Source organism: Puntigrus tetrazona, chromosome 25 (genome assembly GCF_018831695.1).
Source record: "Puntigrus tetrazona isolate hp1 chromosome 25, ASM1883169v1, whole genome shotgun sequence".
Classification (NCBI taxonomy): domain Eukaryota; kingdom Metazoa; phylum Chordata; class Actinopteri; order Cypriniformes; family Cyprinidae; genus Puntigrus; species Puntigrus tetrazona.
The window spans coordinates 12211894-12228034 of record NC_056723.1 but is presented as its reverse complement, the minus strand read 5'-3'; the positions used below and the strand labels follow the sequence as shown (position 1 = coordinate 12228034).

Here is a 16141-nt window from a genome sequence, read left to right as displayed (position 1 = left end):
GAAACACTATCTCTCCAATTGATGGATATACATGAAATATAAAAAAAGATATATTTTATATTGTTGTTAAAAATATGTTATAGGCTGCACGGGCCTATGTTGCCTCCACGTAAACGTATAACAAGCGAGCACGCGACTAACTTTACCAGCTTAAATCGTTACAAACTCAACACATCTTGTTTGTAAAAGTCGCCAACTCTGAACAGCCAATCAGCATCGAGAGAGAGTGAGTCACGCGCTCTGAATGACGTCACTCCACGAGCGTTCTAAATTCATCTTTGTGACGTCAGAAATAGAATCCAGTCCGCGCCGATCGTCCCGATTAAAAGAGACTTTTCTTTCTCTAACTTCACACTCGGATCTGAAGACCGACAGAGGCTAGCTTTATCATGTGTCCTTGCTGCACGTAATTACTCGTATAATAACAATAGACTATGCTCAATTACTTTCAAGTAACTCTAAAACTAACCCAAAACATAGAGCAAGTAAAAGTAGTTGATTGATATTAGACTGTAATTAAGTGTGTGACTGCACTGAGACACAAGGGCACTTTAAAATAACGTTAAAATAAGACCGCCAAACAAAAACAACAACAAAAACAAAAACCAGTTTAGAGAGCATGAGACGAGCGCGTTCAGCTTCTCGCGGGATGTCTGTCTCGGGCGGTGCTGGGCGGGGTGTGTGGTGTGGTGTCTCTCCACACCATATCTATGGGAATGACCCGAGACGTCAGGTGGTTTGGTGCCCTCGCTTCCCTCAGCACCTCTGACCAGGTGAAGCGCTCTTACCAAAGCGGTATGCTGCTTTATATCTCTCACTTGGGAGTGAAGATCAATAGTGACGCAACGCTCGGTGGGTGTCGGATGGGGTCCGGTTCAGCTTCCCGCGGGTCGCCGGCCCGCGAGTCCTCTTTCTGCTCGCGTGCTTCTAAACGCGCGCGATTAGTGTGCACTTATTAACTGTAAAAACCAGGCGTGGGACTGCCGCGGCTTTAATTGTGGGCAAGTATGATCATTGTAACAGTACTGGGTTCAAAAAGTATTTTTCATGCCTCAAAAGTCTTCAGAGTAGTCTACGGGACGTGTTGTGGTGCACATTGATAGTTTAAGGGTTAAAGAAAGGCATGTCCGAGAATGATGGGGAGGATATATATATGTATAAATATATACAGTATATAATATATTCGAGAAAAAAAGTAAAATAAAATCAATAATAAAAATGTAACAACAAAAATGTAAATACTACAAAATACAAATGATGAATAACCAAATAACAAAAACAAACAACAGCATTAATAACTATAAAATATTTGTATTTTGCATAATTTAAAATGCGTTTAAAATTGAACTGGAAGTTAAGTGCTGGGCGTCCGGTCAGAGGAGAACTGACCCCAACTGAGTCTGGTTTCTCCCAAGGTTTTTTTTCTCTCCATTCTGTATGCATGGGGTTTTGTTTCCTTGCCGCTGTCGCCTCTGGCTTGCTTGGTTGGGGACACTTAACTTCTAGTGATTCTCGTTGAATTGACTACAGAGACCGTCTCTGCATTTCATAAGAAATCGGTCACTCTCGTCATTATACATCCCTCTCATTCTACTGTACAGTGCTTTGATGCAACCTGTGTTGTTAAAAGCGCTATATAAATAAAAATGATTGATGATTGATAATAAATTAAAGGTTTTATATTAAAACAAAAAAGATAGCAGCAAAAACAGCAAAAGCTTTAAATAATGTAACTGCTATATCAGCTGATCATTTTTACACGATTAATTATTCTCGTAAACAGTGAAATATAATCTAATAAGCCTACTAATAATAATAATTACATGAAATATAAAAGTATATTTACATTATAAAGTGATTTGATGTGAAATGATAATAAAAATGTATGCGATACGTTAGAAAATACAAATGATTCAAAACAATAAAAATAAATATGAACCGAATTGAGTTTCTCTGTCTTTTCTGTTATTAAAGTGTTATGACTGCCATCTTGTGGTACTTACTATGCATGACATGTGTGTGTGCTGTATATCTGTGTGTGAAATCATTTCTATCACATAACTCCTCTGTTATTGTTAGGTACAGTTTGTCACGTTTTGACCCTTTATTCAGTTCACTTGAGGACTCAGGTGTGAAATGCATTTTAAAAGCACAAGTATTGCACAAAGACTTTAAATGACTATGAGGTTGTAAAAGATGACATAATACCTTTTTATTTCTTCAACATATTCCTTATTACGTCTAAAGCTATCAAATCAAGTGCTTGGCACAAATGTTGAATTAAAAACGAGGACATGAACACCTCAGCACGATATTCACCACCAACCTCTTAAAAGACTACAAAGGGATCGCGGCGGTGTTTCTGAATCAAGTCTTCATCCCTGGCCTTGTCCAACTCCTGCGCGACTCCTGGTGAAAGCAAACAGAATCACTTTTATGAATCTTTTTGGGTTTGTTTTTAACGAATCGGTCGAGTGAATAATTCAGCGTAGCGCTTACAACAGACTTTCTTTTTTTTTAAATAAAACAAAAACGAATCACCGTTTCACATGTGTGTTCACAAAAGGTAAACGACCTGCATGTAAACATGTGGAAAAAACAGATACCAAGCCCTTTGTAAAGTTTTATCGAGTATTTTAACTTCATGATCCTAAAACTCAACAGATCAGATAATGCAGGCACCTTTTAATGAGCAAATAAAAGTGGTTTTATTATATGAATTTATGAATAACTTTTTAAGGTCAGTGTTTTTGTGTGTGAGTGGTAATCAAACTTTTGTTTGAAACTTAACCCAGAATGTTATCTTAAAGATTGTTTTTAACGTAAAAGTATCCGCGTTAACCTTTTTTAAAACACCTAGATTTTTGGTGGTGTAAATTTATTCTGAAGCAATATATTCAGTGCTCTATCAGCTTTTACATACTTAAAACTGCATATTTATAAAGGCCTAATTTGATGCATACATGTTTTGATACAAAATTTAAAAAAAATTAATCCGTCTGTAGGTGGCAGTAAGTCACCGTTAATAAGCGAGTCATAACGACTGAACCGATTCATTTAAACTGTTGATTCACTCAGGAAGGAAAACAGTGCTGTGGCTGGGTTTGTAATGTTTTTGAGGGCGAAATAGAGCGAAAACAGGCAATATGTTGTTGAAAAAGCAAGTGTTTTTAATATTTTACCTCAGGGTCGTTAATCTTTCTCCGGATGAAGTAAACCGTGTGTTGATGACGTTTGCTTCTCCCGCACGCGATTCGCGCCAGAAATTTCTTGCGCCCACAATAAATTAGTCTAATAAAACACTGAAATATAAGGGCACAGTCACATATATTGACATTATCTCCACCAATACCAATTAAATCGAAACTGGAAGCAAATAATTGTGTCGTTGTGTGAAGACATGCAAAACAGTAACGTGAAGTTAAACTCAACGGGTCTCAACGAACTAATAAGATATAGCGCCTAAATACAACGTTGGCATTACTAAAGATTGTAAAAAACAAAAACTAAATCCTTAACTTACATTTTACGTTAGAAGCGTTAAACTAATCCTTCTCCGGAAACTGAATGAAGTAATCTGTTTAGTAATGGCGTTTGTTTCGCCGCAAGGATCTTGCACCCACAATGCAATGCGTCATTGAAAATTACGGAAAAACGCCTGTAAACTAAAAATACGGAGAATTCCTTCAGTTAAAAACAGACGTTTTACTGTATTGTTACGGATTTTTTTTTTTTTTTTTTTACAGTGTATCCGTGTTAACCCTTTTGACCCCCGAAACATTGTTTTTCCCAGAATAAAGAGAAAATGTTAACATTTGTATTGAGTGTGCCCTCATACTGCTCACGTGATCTGTGACCTGTCTTCCATAAAAGGACATATGCAAATAAAGGCAGTTCCGGTTCATCAGAATACCGAGCAGTGAGCATGTTTTTGCTCCGTATAAGTTTATATAGTTTACCGGTTATCACACGCAAAACGGCTGCCAACAGTCTGCAGGAGAGTTACTTCGAGAGTTAGAACGGCTTTAGAGACAAGACCAACAAATATATAAATAAGAACCAAAAGCCTAAAATGAAACACTATCTCTCCAATTGATCATATATAAAAACTATTTTAAAAATATATATTTTATATTGTTGCTAAAAACATTTTATAGGCTGCACGGGCCTATGTTGCCTCCACGTAAACGTATAACAAGCGAGCACGCGACTAACTTTACCAGCTTAAATCGTTACAAACTCAACACCTCTTGTTTGTAAAAGTCGCCAACTCTGAACAGCCAATCAGCATCGAGAGAGAGTGAGTCACGCGCTCTGAATGACGTCACTCCACGAGCGTTCTAAATTCATCTTTGTGACGTCAGAAATAGAATCCAGTCCGCGCCGATCGTCCCGATTAAAAGAGACTTTTCTTTCTCTAACTTCACACTCGGATCTGAAGACCGACAGAGGCTAGCTTTATCATGTGTCCTTGCTGCACGTAATTACTCGTATAATAACAATAGACTATGCTCAATTACTTTCAAGTAACTCTAAAACTAACCCAAAACATAGAGCAAGTAAAAGTAGTTGATTGATATTAGACTGTAATTAAGTGTGTGACTGCACTGAGACACAAGGGCACTTTAAAATAACGTTAAAATAAGACCGCCAAACAAAAACAACAACAAAAACAAAAACCAGTTTAGAGAGCATGAGACGAGCGCGTTCAGCTTCTCGCGGGATGTCTGTCTCGGGCGGTGCTGGGCGGGGTGTGTGGTGTCTCTCCACACCATATCTATGGGAATGACCCGAGACGTCAGGTGGTTTGGTGCCCTCGCTTCCCTCAGCACCTCTGACCAGGTGAAGCGCTCTTACCAAAGCGGTATGCTGCTTTATATCTCTCACTTGGGAGTGAAGATCAATAGTGACGCAACGCTCGGTGGGTGTCGGATGGGGTCCGGTTCAGCTTCCCGCGGGTCGCCGGCCCGCGAGTCCCTCTTTCTGCTCGCGTGCTTCTAAACGGCGCGATTAGTGTGCACTTATTAACTGTAAAAACCAGGCGTGGGACTGCCGCGGCTTTAATTGTGGGCAAGTATGATCATTGTAACAGTACTGGGTTCAAAAAGTATTTTTCATGCCTCAAAAGTCTTCAGAGTAGTCTACGGGACGTGTTGTGGTGCACATTGATAGTTTAAGGGTTAAAGAAAGGCATGTCCGAGAATGATGGGGAGGATATATATATGTATAAATATATACAGTATATAATATATTCGAGAAAAAAAGTAAAATAAAATCAATAATAAAAATGTAACAACAAAAATGTAAATACTACAAAATACAAATGATGAATAACCAAATAACAAAAACAAACAACAGCATTAATAACTATAAAATATTTGTATTTTGCATAATTTAAAATGCGTTTAAAATTGAACTGGAAGTTAAGTGCTGGGCGTCCGGTCAGAGGAGAACTGACCCCAACTGAGTCTGGTTTCTCCCAAGGTTTTTTTTCTCTCCATTCTGTATGCATGGGGTTTTGTTTCCTTGCCGCTGTCGCCTCTGGCTTGCTTGGTTGGGGACACTTAACTTCTAGTGATTCTCGTTGAATTGACTACAGAGACCGTCTCTGCATTTCATAAGAAATCGGTCACTCTCGTCATTATACATCCCTCTCATTCTACTGTACAGTGCTTTGATGCAACCTGTGTTGTTAAAAGCGCTATATAAATAAAAATGATTGATGATTGATAATAAATTAAAGGTTTTATATTAAAACAAAAAAGATAGCAGCAAAAACAGCAAAAGCTTTAAATAATGTAACTGCTATATCAGCTGATCATTTTTACACGATTAATTATTCTACGTAAACAGTGAAATATAATCTAATAAGCCTACTAATAATAATAATTACATGAAATATAAAAGTATATTTACATTATAAAGTGATTTGATGTGAAATGATAATAAAAATGTATGCGATACGTTAGAAAATACAAATGATTCAAAACAATAAAAATAAATATGAACCGAATTGAGTTTCTCTGTCTTTTCTGTTATTAAAGTGTTATGACTGCCATCTTGTGGTACTTACTATGCATGACATGTGTGTGTGCTGTATATCTGTGTGTGAAATCATTTCTATCACATAACTCCTCTGTTATTGTTAGGTACAGTTTGTCACGTTTTGACCCTTTATTCAGTTCACTTGAGGACTCAGGTGTGAAATGCATTTTAAAAAGCACAAGTATTGCACAAAGACTTTAAATGACTATGAGGTTGTAAAAGATGACATAATACCTTTTATTTCTTCAACATATTCCTTATTACGTCTAAAGCTATCAAATCAAGTGCTTGGCACAAATGTTGAATTAAAAACGAGGACATGAACACCTCAGCACGATATTCACCACCAACCTCTTAAAAGACTACAAAGGGATCGCGGCGGTGTTTCTGAATCAAGTCTTCATCCCTGGCCTTGTCCAACTCCTGCGCGACTCCTGGTGAAAGCAAACAGAATCACTTTTATGAATCTTTTTGGGTTTGTTTTTAACGAATCGGTCGAGTGAATAATTCAGCGTAGCGCTTACAACAGACTTTCTTTTTTTTTTTTAAATAAAACAAAAACGAATCACCGTTTCACATGTGTGTTCACAAAAAGGTAAACGACCTGCATGTAAACATGTGGAAAAAACAGATACCAAGCCCTTTGTAAAGTTTTATCGAGTATTTTAACTTCATGATCCTAAAACTCAACAGATCAGATAATGCAGGCACCTTTTAATGAGCAAATAAAAGTGGTTTTATTATATGAATTTATGAATAACTTTTTAAGGTCAGTGTTTTTGTGTGTGAGTGGTAATCAAACTTTTGTTTGAAACTTAACCCAGAATGTTATCTTAAAGATTGTTTTTAACGTAAAAGTATCCGCGTTAACCTTTTTTAAAACACCTAGATTTTTGGTGGTGTAAATTTATTCTGAAGCAATATATTCAGTGCTCTATCAGCTTTTACATACTTAAAACTGCATATTTATAAAGGCCTAATTTGATGCATACATGTTTTGATATAAAATTTAAAAAAAATTAATCCGTCTGTAGGTGGCAGTAAGTCACCGTTAATAAGCGAGTCATAACGACTGAACCGATTCATTTAAACTGTTGATTCACTCAGGAAGGAAAACAGTGCTGTGGCTGGGTTTGTAATGTTTTTTGAGGGCGAAATAGAGCGAAAACAGGCAATATGTTGTTGAAAAAGCAAGTGTTTTTAATATTTTACCTCAGGGTCGTTAATCTTTCTCCGGATGAAGTAAACCGTGTGTTGATGACGTTTGCTTCTCCCGCACGCGATTCGCGCAGAAATTTCTTGCGCCCACAATAAATTAGTCTAATAAAACACTGAAATATAAGGGCACAGTCACATATATTGACATTATCTCCACCAATACCAATTAAATCGAAACTGGAAGCAAATAATTGTGTCGTTGTGTGAAGACATGCAAAACAGCAACGTGAAGTTAAACTCAACGGGTCTCAACGAACTAATAAGATATAGCGCCTAAATACAACGTTGGCATTACTAAAGATTGTAAAAACAAAACTAAATCCTTAACTTACATTTTACGTTAGAAGCGTTAAACTAATCCTTCTCCGGAAACTGAATGAAGTAATCTGTTTAGTAATGGCGTTTGTTTCTCGCCGCAAGGATCTTGCACCCACAATGCAATGCGTCATTGAAAATTACGGAAAAACGCCTGTAAACTAAAAATACGGAGAATTCCTTCAGTTAAAAACAGACGTTTTTACTGTATTGTTACGGATTTTCTTTTTTTTTTTTTTTTTTACAGTGTATCCGTGTTAACCCTTTTTGACCCCGAAACATTGTTTTTCCCAGAATAAAGAGAAAATGTTAACATTTGTATTGAGTGTGCCCTCATACTGCTCACGTGATCTGTGACCTGTCTTCCATAAAAGGACATATGCAAATAAAGGCAGTTCCGGTTCATCAGAATACCGAGCAGTGAGCATGTTTTTGCCTCCGTATAAGTTTATATAGTTTACCGGTTATCACACGCGCCAAAACGGCTGCCAACAGTCTGCAGGAGAGTTACTTGAGAGTTAGAACGGCTTTAGAGACAAGACCAACAAATATATAAATAAGAACCAAAAGCCTAAAATGAAACACTATCTCTCCAATTGATCATATATAAAAACTATTTTAAAAATATATATTTTATATTGTTGCTAAAAACATTTTATAGGCTGCACGGGCCTATGTTGCCTCCACGTAAACGTATAACAAGCGAGCACGCGACTAACTTTACCAGCTTAAATCGTTACAAACTCAACACATCTTGTTTGTAAAAGTCGCCAACTCTGAACAGCCAATCAGCATCGAGAGAGAGTGAGTCACGCGCTCTGAATGACGTCACTCCACGAGCGTTCTAAATTCATCTTTGTGACGTCAGAAATAGAATCCAGTCCGCGCCGATCGTCCCGATTAAAAGAGACTTTTCTTTCTCTAACTTCACACTCGGATCTGAAGACCGACAGAGGCTAGCTTTATCATGTGTCCTTGCTGCACGTAATTACTCGTATAATAACAATAGACTATGCTCAATTACTTTCAAGTAACTCTAAAACTAACCCAAAACATAGAGCAAGTAAAAGTAGTTGATTGATATTAGACTGTAATTAAGTGTGTGACTGCACTGAGACACAAGGGCACTTTAAAATAACGTTAAAATAAGACCGCCAAACAAAAACAACAACAAAAACAAAAACCAGTTTAGAGAGCATGAGACGAGCGCGTTCAGCTTCTCGCGGGATGTCTGTCTCGGGCGGTGCTGGGCGGGGTGTGTGGTGTGGTGTCTCTCCACACCATATCTATGGGAATGACCCGAGACGTCAGGTGGTTTGGTGCCCTCGCTTCCCTCAGCACCTCTGACCAGGTGAAGCGCTCTTACCAAAGCGGTATGCTGCTTTATATCTCTCACTTGGGAGTGAAGATCAATAGTGACGCAACGCTCGGTGGGTGTCGGATGGGGTCCGTTCAGCTTCCCGCGGTCGCCGGCCCGCGAGTCCCTCTTTCTGCTCGCGTGCTTCTAAACGGCGCGATTAGTGTGCACTTATTAACTGTAAAAACCAGGCGTGGGACTGCCGCGGCTTTAATTGTGGGCAAGTATGATCATTGTAACAGTACTGGGTTCAAAAAGTATTTTTCATGCCTCAAAAGTCTTCAGAGTAGTCTACGGGACGTGTTGTGGTGCACATTGATAGTTTAAGGGTTAAAGAAAGGCATGTCCGAGAATGATGGGGAGGATATATATATGTATAAATATATACAGTATATAATATATTCGAGAAAAAAAGTAAAATAAAATCAATAATAAAAATGTAACAACAAAAATGTAAATACTACAAAATACAAATGATGAATAACCAAATAACAAAAACAAACAACAGCATTAATAACTATAAAATATTTGTATTTTGCATAATTTAAAATGCGTTAAAATTGAACTGGAAGTTAAGTGCTGGGCGTCCGGTCAGAGGAGAACTGACCCCAACTGAGTCTGGTTTCTCCCAAGGTTTTTTTTCTCTCCATTCTGTATGCATGGGGTTTTGTTTCCTTGCCGCTGTCGCCTCTGGCTTGCTTGGTTGGGGACACTTAACTTCTAGTGATTCTCGTTGAATTGACTACAGAGACCGTCTCTGCATTTCATAAGAAATCGGTCACTCTCGTCATTATACATCCCTCTCATTCTACTGTACAGTGCTTTGATGCAACCTGTGTTGTTAAAAGCGCTATATAAATAAAAATGATTGATGATTGATAATAAATTAAAGGTTTTATATTAAAACAAAAAAGATAGCAGCAAAAACAGCAAAAGCTTTAAATAATGTAACTGCTATATCAGCTGATCATTTTTACACGATTAATTATTCTACGTAAACAGTGAAATATAATCTAATAAGCCTACTAATAATAATAATTACATGAAATATAAAAGTATATTTACATTATAAAGTGATTTGATGTGAAATGATAATAAAAATGTATGCGATACGTTAGAAAATACAAATGATTCAAAACAATAAAAATAAATATGAACCGAATTGAGTTTCTCTGTCTTTTCTGTTATTAAAGTGTTATGACTGCCATCTTGTGGTACTTACTATGCATGACATGTGTGTGTGCTGTATATCTGTGTGTGAAATCATTTCTATCACATAACTCCTCTGTTATTGTTAGGTACAGTTTGTCACGTTTTGACCCTTTATTCAGTTCACTTGAGGACTCAGGTGTGAAATGCATTTTAAAAAGCACAAGTATTGCACAAAGACTTTAAATGACTATGAGGTTGTAAAAGATGACATAATACCTTTTTATTTCTTCAACATATTCCTTATTACGTCTAAAGCTATCAAATCAAGTGCTTGGCACAAATGTTGAATTAAAAACGAGGACATGAACACCTCAGCACGATATTCACCACCAACCTCTTAAAAGACTACAAAGGGATCGCGGCGGTGTTTCTGAATCAAGTCTTCATCCCTGGCCTTGTCCAACTCCTGCGCGACTCCTGGTGAAAGCAAACAGAATCACTTTTATGAATCTTTTTGGGTTTGTTTTTAACGAATCGGTCGAGTGAATAATTCAGCGTAGCGCTTACAACAGACTTTCTTTTTTTTTTTTAAATAAAACAAAAACGAATCACCGTTTCACATGTGTGTTCACAAAAGGTAAACGACCTGCATGTAAACATGTGGAAAAAACAGATACCAAGCCCTTTGTAAAGTTTTATCGAGTATTTTAACTTCATGATCCTAAAACTCAACAGATCAGATAATGCAGGCACCTTTTAATGAGCAAATAAAAGTGGTTTTATTATATGAATTTATGAATAACTTTTTAAGGTCAGTGTTTTTGTGTGTGAGTGGTAATCAAACTTTTGTTTGAAACTTAACCCAGAATGTTATCTTAAAGATTGTTTTTAACGTAAAAGTATCCGCGTTAACCTTTTTTAAAACACCTAGATTTTTGGTGGTGTAAATTTATTCTGAAGCAATATATTCAGTGCTCTATCAGCTTTTACATACTTAAAACTGCATATTTATAAAGGCCTAATTTGATGCATACATGTTTTGATATAAAATTTAAAAAAATTAATCCGTCTGTAGGTGGCAGTAAGTCACCGTTAATAAGCGAGTCATAACGACTGAACCGATTCATTTAAACTGTTGATTCACTCAGGAAGGAAAACAGTGCTGTGGCTGGGTTTGTAATGTTTTTGAGGGCGAAATAGAGCGAAAACAGGCAATATGTTGTTGAAAAAGCAAGTGTTTTTAATATTTTACCTCAGGGTCGTTAATCTTTCTCCGGATGAAGTAAACCGTGTGTTGATGACGTTTGCTTCTCCCGCACGCGATTCGCGCCAGAAATTTCTTGCGCCCACAATAAATTAGTCTAATAAAACACTGAAATATAAGGGCACAGTCACATATATTGACATTATCTCCACCAATACCAATTAAATCGAAACTGGAAGCAAATAATTGTGTCGTTGTGTGAAGACATGCAAAACAGCAACGTGAAGTTAAACTCAACGGGTCTCAACGAACTAATAAGATATAGCGCCTAAATACAACGTTGGCATTACTAAAGATTGTAAAAAACAAAAACTAAATCCTTAACTTACATTTTACGTTAGAAGCGTTAAACTAATCCTTCTCCGGAAACTGAATGAAGTAATCTGTTTAGTAATGGCGTTTGTTTCTCGCCGCAAGGATCTTGCACCCACAATGCAATGCGTCATTGAAAATTACGGAAAAACGCCTGTAAACTAAAAATACGGAGAATTCCTTCAGTTAAAAACAGACGTTTTTACTGTATTGTTACGGATTTTCTTTTTTTTTTTTTTTTTTTTACAGTGTATCCGTGTTAACCCTTTTGACCCCCGAAACATTGTTTTTCCCAGAATAAAGAGAAAATGTTAACATTTGTATTGAGTGTGCCCTCATACTGCTCACGTGATCTGTGACCTGTCTTCCATAAAAGGACATATGCAAATAAAGGCAGTTCCGGTTCATCAGAATACCGAGCAGTGAGCATGTTTTTGCCTCCGTATAAGTTTATATAGTTTACCGGTTATCACACGCAAAACGGCTGCCAACAGTCTGCAGGAGAGTTACTTCGAGAGTTAGAACGGCTTTAGAGACAAGACCAACAAATATATAAATAAGAACCAAAAGCCTAAAATGAAACACTATCTCTCCAATTGATCATATATAAAAACTATTTTAAAAATATATATTTTATATTGTTGCTAAAAACATTTTATAGGCTGCACGGGCCTATGTTGCCTCCACGTAACGTATAACAAGCGAGCACGCGACTAACTTTACCAGCTTAAATCGTTACAAACTCAACACATCTTGTTTGTAAAAGTCGCCAACTCTGAACAGCCAATCAGCATCGAGAGAGAGTGAGTCACGCGCTCTGAATGACGTCACTCCACGAGCGTTCTAAATTCATCTTTGTGACGTCAGAAATAGAATCCAGTCCGCGCCGATCGTCCCGATTAAAAGAGACTTTTCTTTCTCTAACTTCACACTCGGATCTGAAGACCGACAGAGGCTAGCTTTATCATGTGTCCTTGCTGCACGTAATTACTCGTATAATAACAATAGACTATGCTCAATTACTTTCAAGTAACTCTAAAACTAACCCAAAACATAGAGCAAGTAAAAGTAGTTGATTGATATTAGACTGTAATTAAGTGTGTGACTGCACTGAGACACAAGGGCACTTTAAAATAACGTTAAAATAAGACCGCCAAACAAAAACAACAACAAAAACAAAAACCAGTTTAGAGAGCATGAGACGAGCGCGTTCAGCTTCTCGCGGGATGTCTGTCTCGGGCGGTGCTGGGCGGGGTGTGGTGTCTCTGTCTCTCCACACCATATCTATGGGAATGACCCGAGACGTCAGGTGGTTTGGTGCCCTCGCTTCCCTCAGCACCTCTGACCAGGTGAAGCGCTCTTACCAAAGCGGTATGCTGCTTTATATCTCTCACTTGGGAGTGAAGATCAATAGTGACGCAACGCTCGGTGGGTGTCGGATGGGGTCCGGTTCAGCTTCCCGCGGGTCGCCGGCCCGCGAGTCCCTCTTTCTGCTCGCGTGCTTCTAAACGGCGCGATTAGTGTGCACTTATTAACTGTAAAACCAGGCGTGGGACTGCCGCGGCTTTAATTGTGGGCAAGTATGATCATTGTAACAGTACTGGGTTCAAAAAGTATTTTTCATGCCTCAAAAGTCTTCAGAGTAGTCTACGGGACGTGTTGTGGTGCACATTGATAGTTTAAGGGTTAAAGAAAGGCATGTCCGAGAATGATGGGGAGGATATATATATGTATAAATATATACAGTATATAATATATTCGAGAAAAAGTAAAATAAAATCAATAATAAAAATGTAACAACAAAAATGTAAATACTACAAAATACAAATGATGAATAACCAAATAACAAAAACAAACAACAGCATTAATAACTATAAAATATTTGTATTTTGCATAATTTAAAATGCGTTTAAAATTGAACTGGAAGTTAAGTGCTGGGCGTCCGGTCAGAGGAGAACTGACCCCAACTGAGTCTGGTTTCTCCCAAGGTTTTTTTTCTCCATTCTGTATGCATGGGGTTTTGTTTCCTTGCCGCTGTCGCCTCTGGCTTGCTTGGTTGGGGACACTTAACTTCTAGTGATTCTCGTTGAATTGACTACAGAGACCGTCTCTGCATTTCATAAGAAATCGGTCACTCTCGTCATTATACATCCCTCTCATTCTACTGTACAGTGCTTTGATGCAACCTGTGTTGTTAAAAGCGCTATATAAATAAAAATGATTGATGATTGATAATAAATTAAAGGTTTTATATTAAAACAAAAAAGATAGCAGCAAAAACAGCAAAAGCTTTAAATAATGTAACTGCTATATCAGCTGATCATTTTACACGATTAATTATTCTACGTAAACAGTGAAATATAATCTAATAAGCCTACTAATAATAATAATTACATGAAATATAAAAGTATATTTACATTATAAAGTGATTTGATGTGAAATGATAATAAAAATGTATGCGATACGTTAGAAAATACAAATGATTCAAAACAATAAAAATAAATATGAACCGAATTGAGTTTCTCTGTCTTTTCTGTTATTAAAGTGTTATGACTGCCATCTTGTGGTACTTACTATGCATGACATGTGTGTGTGCTGTATATCTGTGTGTGAAATCATTTCTATCACATAACTCCTCTGTTATTGTTAGGTACAGTTTGTCACGTTTTGACCCTTTATTCAGTTCACTTGAGGACTCAGGTGTGAAATGCATTTTAAAAAGCACAAGTATTGCACAAAGACTTTAAATGACTATGAGGTTGTAAAAGATGACATAATACCTTTTTATTTCTTCAACATATTCCTTATTACGTCTAAAGCTATCAAATCAAGTGCTTGGCACAAATGTTGAATTAAAAACGAGGACATGAACACCTCAGCACGATATTCACCACCAACCTCTTAAAAGACTACAAAGGGATCGCGGCGGTGTTTCTGAATCAAGTCTTCATCCCTGGCCTTGTCCAACTCCTGCGCGACTCCTGGTGAAAGCAAACAGAATCACTTTTATGAATCTTTTTGGGTTTGTTTTTAACGAATCGGTCGAGTGAATAATTCAGCGTAGCGCTTACAACAGACTTTCTTTTTTTTTTTTTAAATAAAACAAAACGAATCACCGTTTCACATGTGTGTTCACAAAAAGGTAAACGACCTGCATGTAAACATGTGGAAAAAACAGATACCAAGCCCTTTGTAAAGTTTTATCGAGTATTTTAACTTCATGATCCTAAAACTCAACAGATCAGATAATGCAGGCACCTTTTAATGAGCAAATAAAAGTGGTTTTATTATATGAATTTATGAATAACTTTTTAAGGTCAGTGTTTTTGTGTGTGAGTGGTAATCAAACTTTTGTTTGAAACTTAACCCAGAATGTTATCTTAAAGATTGTTTTTAACGTAAAAGTATCCGCGTTAACCTTTTTTTAAAACACCTAGATTTTTGGTGGTGTAAATTTATTCTGAAGCAATATATTCAGTGCTCTATCAGCTTTTACATACTTAAAACTGCATATTTATAAAGGCCTAATTTGATGCATACATGTTTTGATATAAAATTTAAAAAAATTAATCCGTCTGTAGGTGGCAGTAAGTCACCGTTAATAAGCGAGTCATAACGACTGAACCGATTCATTTAAACTGTTGATTCACTCAGGAAGGAAAACAGTGCTGTGGCTGGGTTTGTAATGTTTTTGAGGGCGAAATAGAGCGAAAACAGGCAATATGTTGTTGAAAAAGCAAGTGTTTTTAATATTTTACCTCAGGGTCGTTAATCTTTCTCCGGATGAAGTAAACCGTGTGTTGATGACGTTTGCTTCTCCCGCACGCGATTCGCGCCAGAAATTTCTTGCGCCCACAATAAATTAGTCTAATAAAACACTGAAATATAAGGGCACAGTCACATATATTGACATTATCTCCACCAATACCAATTAAATCGAAACTGGAAGCAAATAATTGTGTCGTTGTGTGAAGACATGCAAAACAGCAACGTGAAGTTAAACTCAACGGGTCTCAACGAACTAATAAGATATAGCGCCTAAATACAACGTTGGCATTACTAAAGATTGTAAAAAACAAAAACTAAATCCTTAACTTACATTTTACGTTAGAAGCGTTAAACTAATCCTTCTCCGAAACTGAATGAAGTAATCTGTTTAGTAATGGCGTTTGTTTCTCGCCGCAAGGATCTTGCACCCACAATGCAATGCGTCATTGAAAATTACGGAAAAACGCCTGTAAACTAAAAATACGGAGAATTCCTTCAGTTAAAAACAGACGTTTTTACTGTATTGTTACGGATTTTCTTTTTTTTTTTTTTTTTTACAGTGTATCCGTGTTAACCCTTTTGACCCCAAAACATTGTTTTTCCCAGAATAAAGAGAAAATGTTAACATTTGTATTGAGTGTGCCCTCATACTGCTCACGTGATCTGTGACCTGTCTTCCATAAAAGGACATATGCAAATAAAGGCAGTTC

The 16141-nt window shown here is 37.1% G+C and overlaps 1 long non-coding RNA gene across 1 annotated transcript; it reads right to left on the bottom strand.

Annotated features, from left to right (window-relative positions):
- Window positions 1-14314: 14314 nt before the first annotated feature.
- LOC122331082 lies at window positions 14315-15779 on the bottom strand. The gene is made up of 2 exons (XR_006248122.1): window positions 15422-15779; window positions 14315-14644 (listed from the first exon to the last, which is right to left on the bottom strand). It is a non-coding gene; the product is annotated as an uncharacterized LOC122331082 (long non-coding RNA).
- Window positions 15780-16141: the final 362 nt, after the last annotated feature.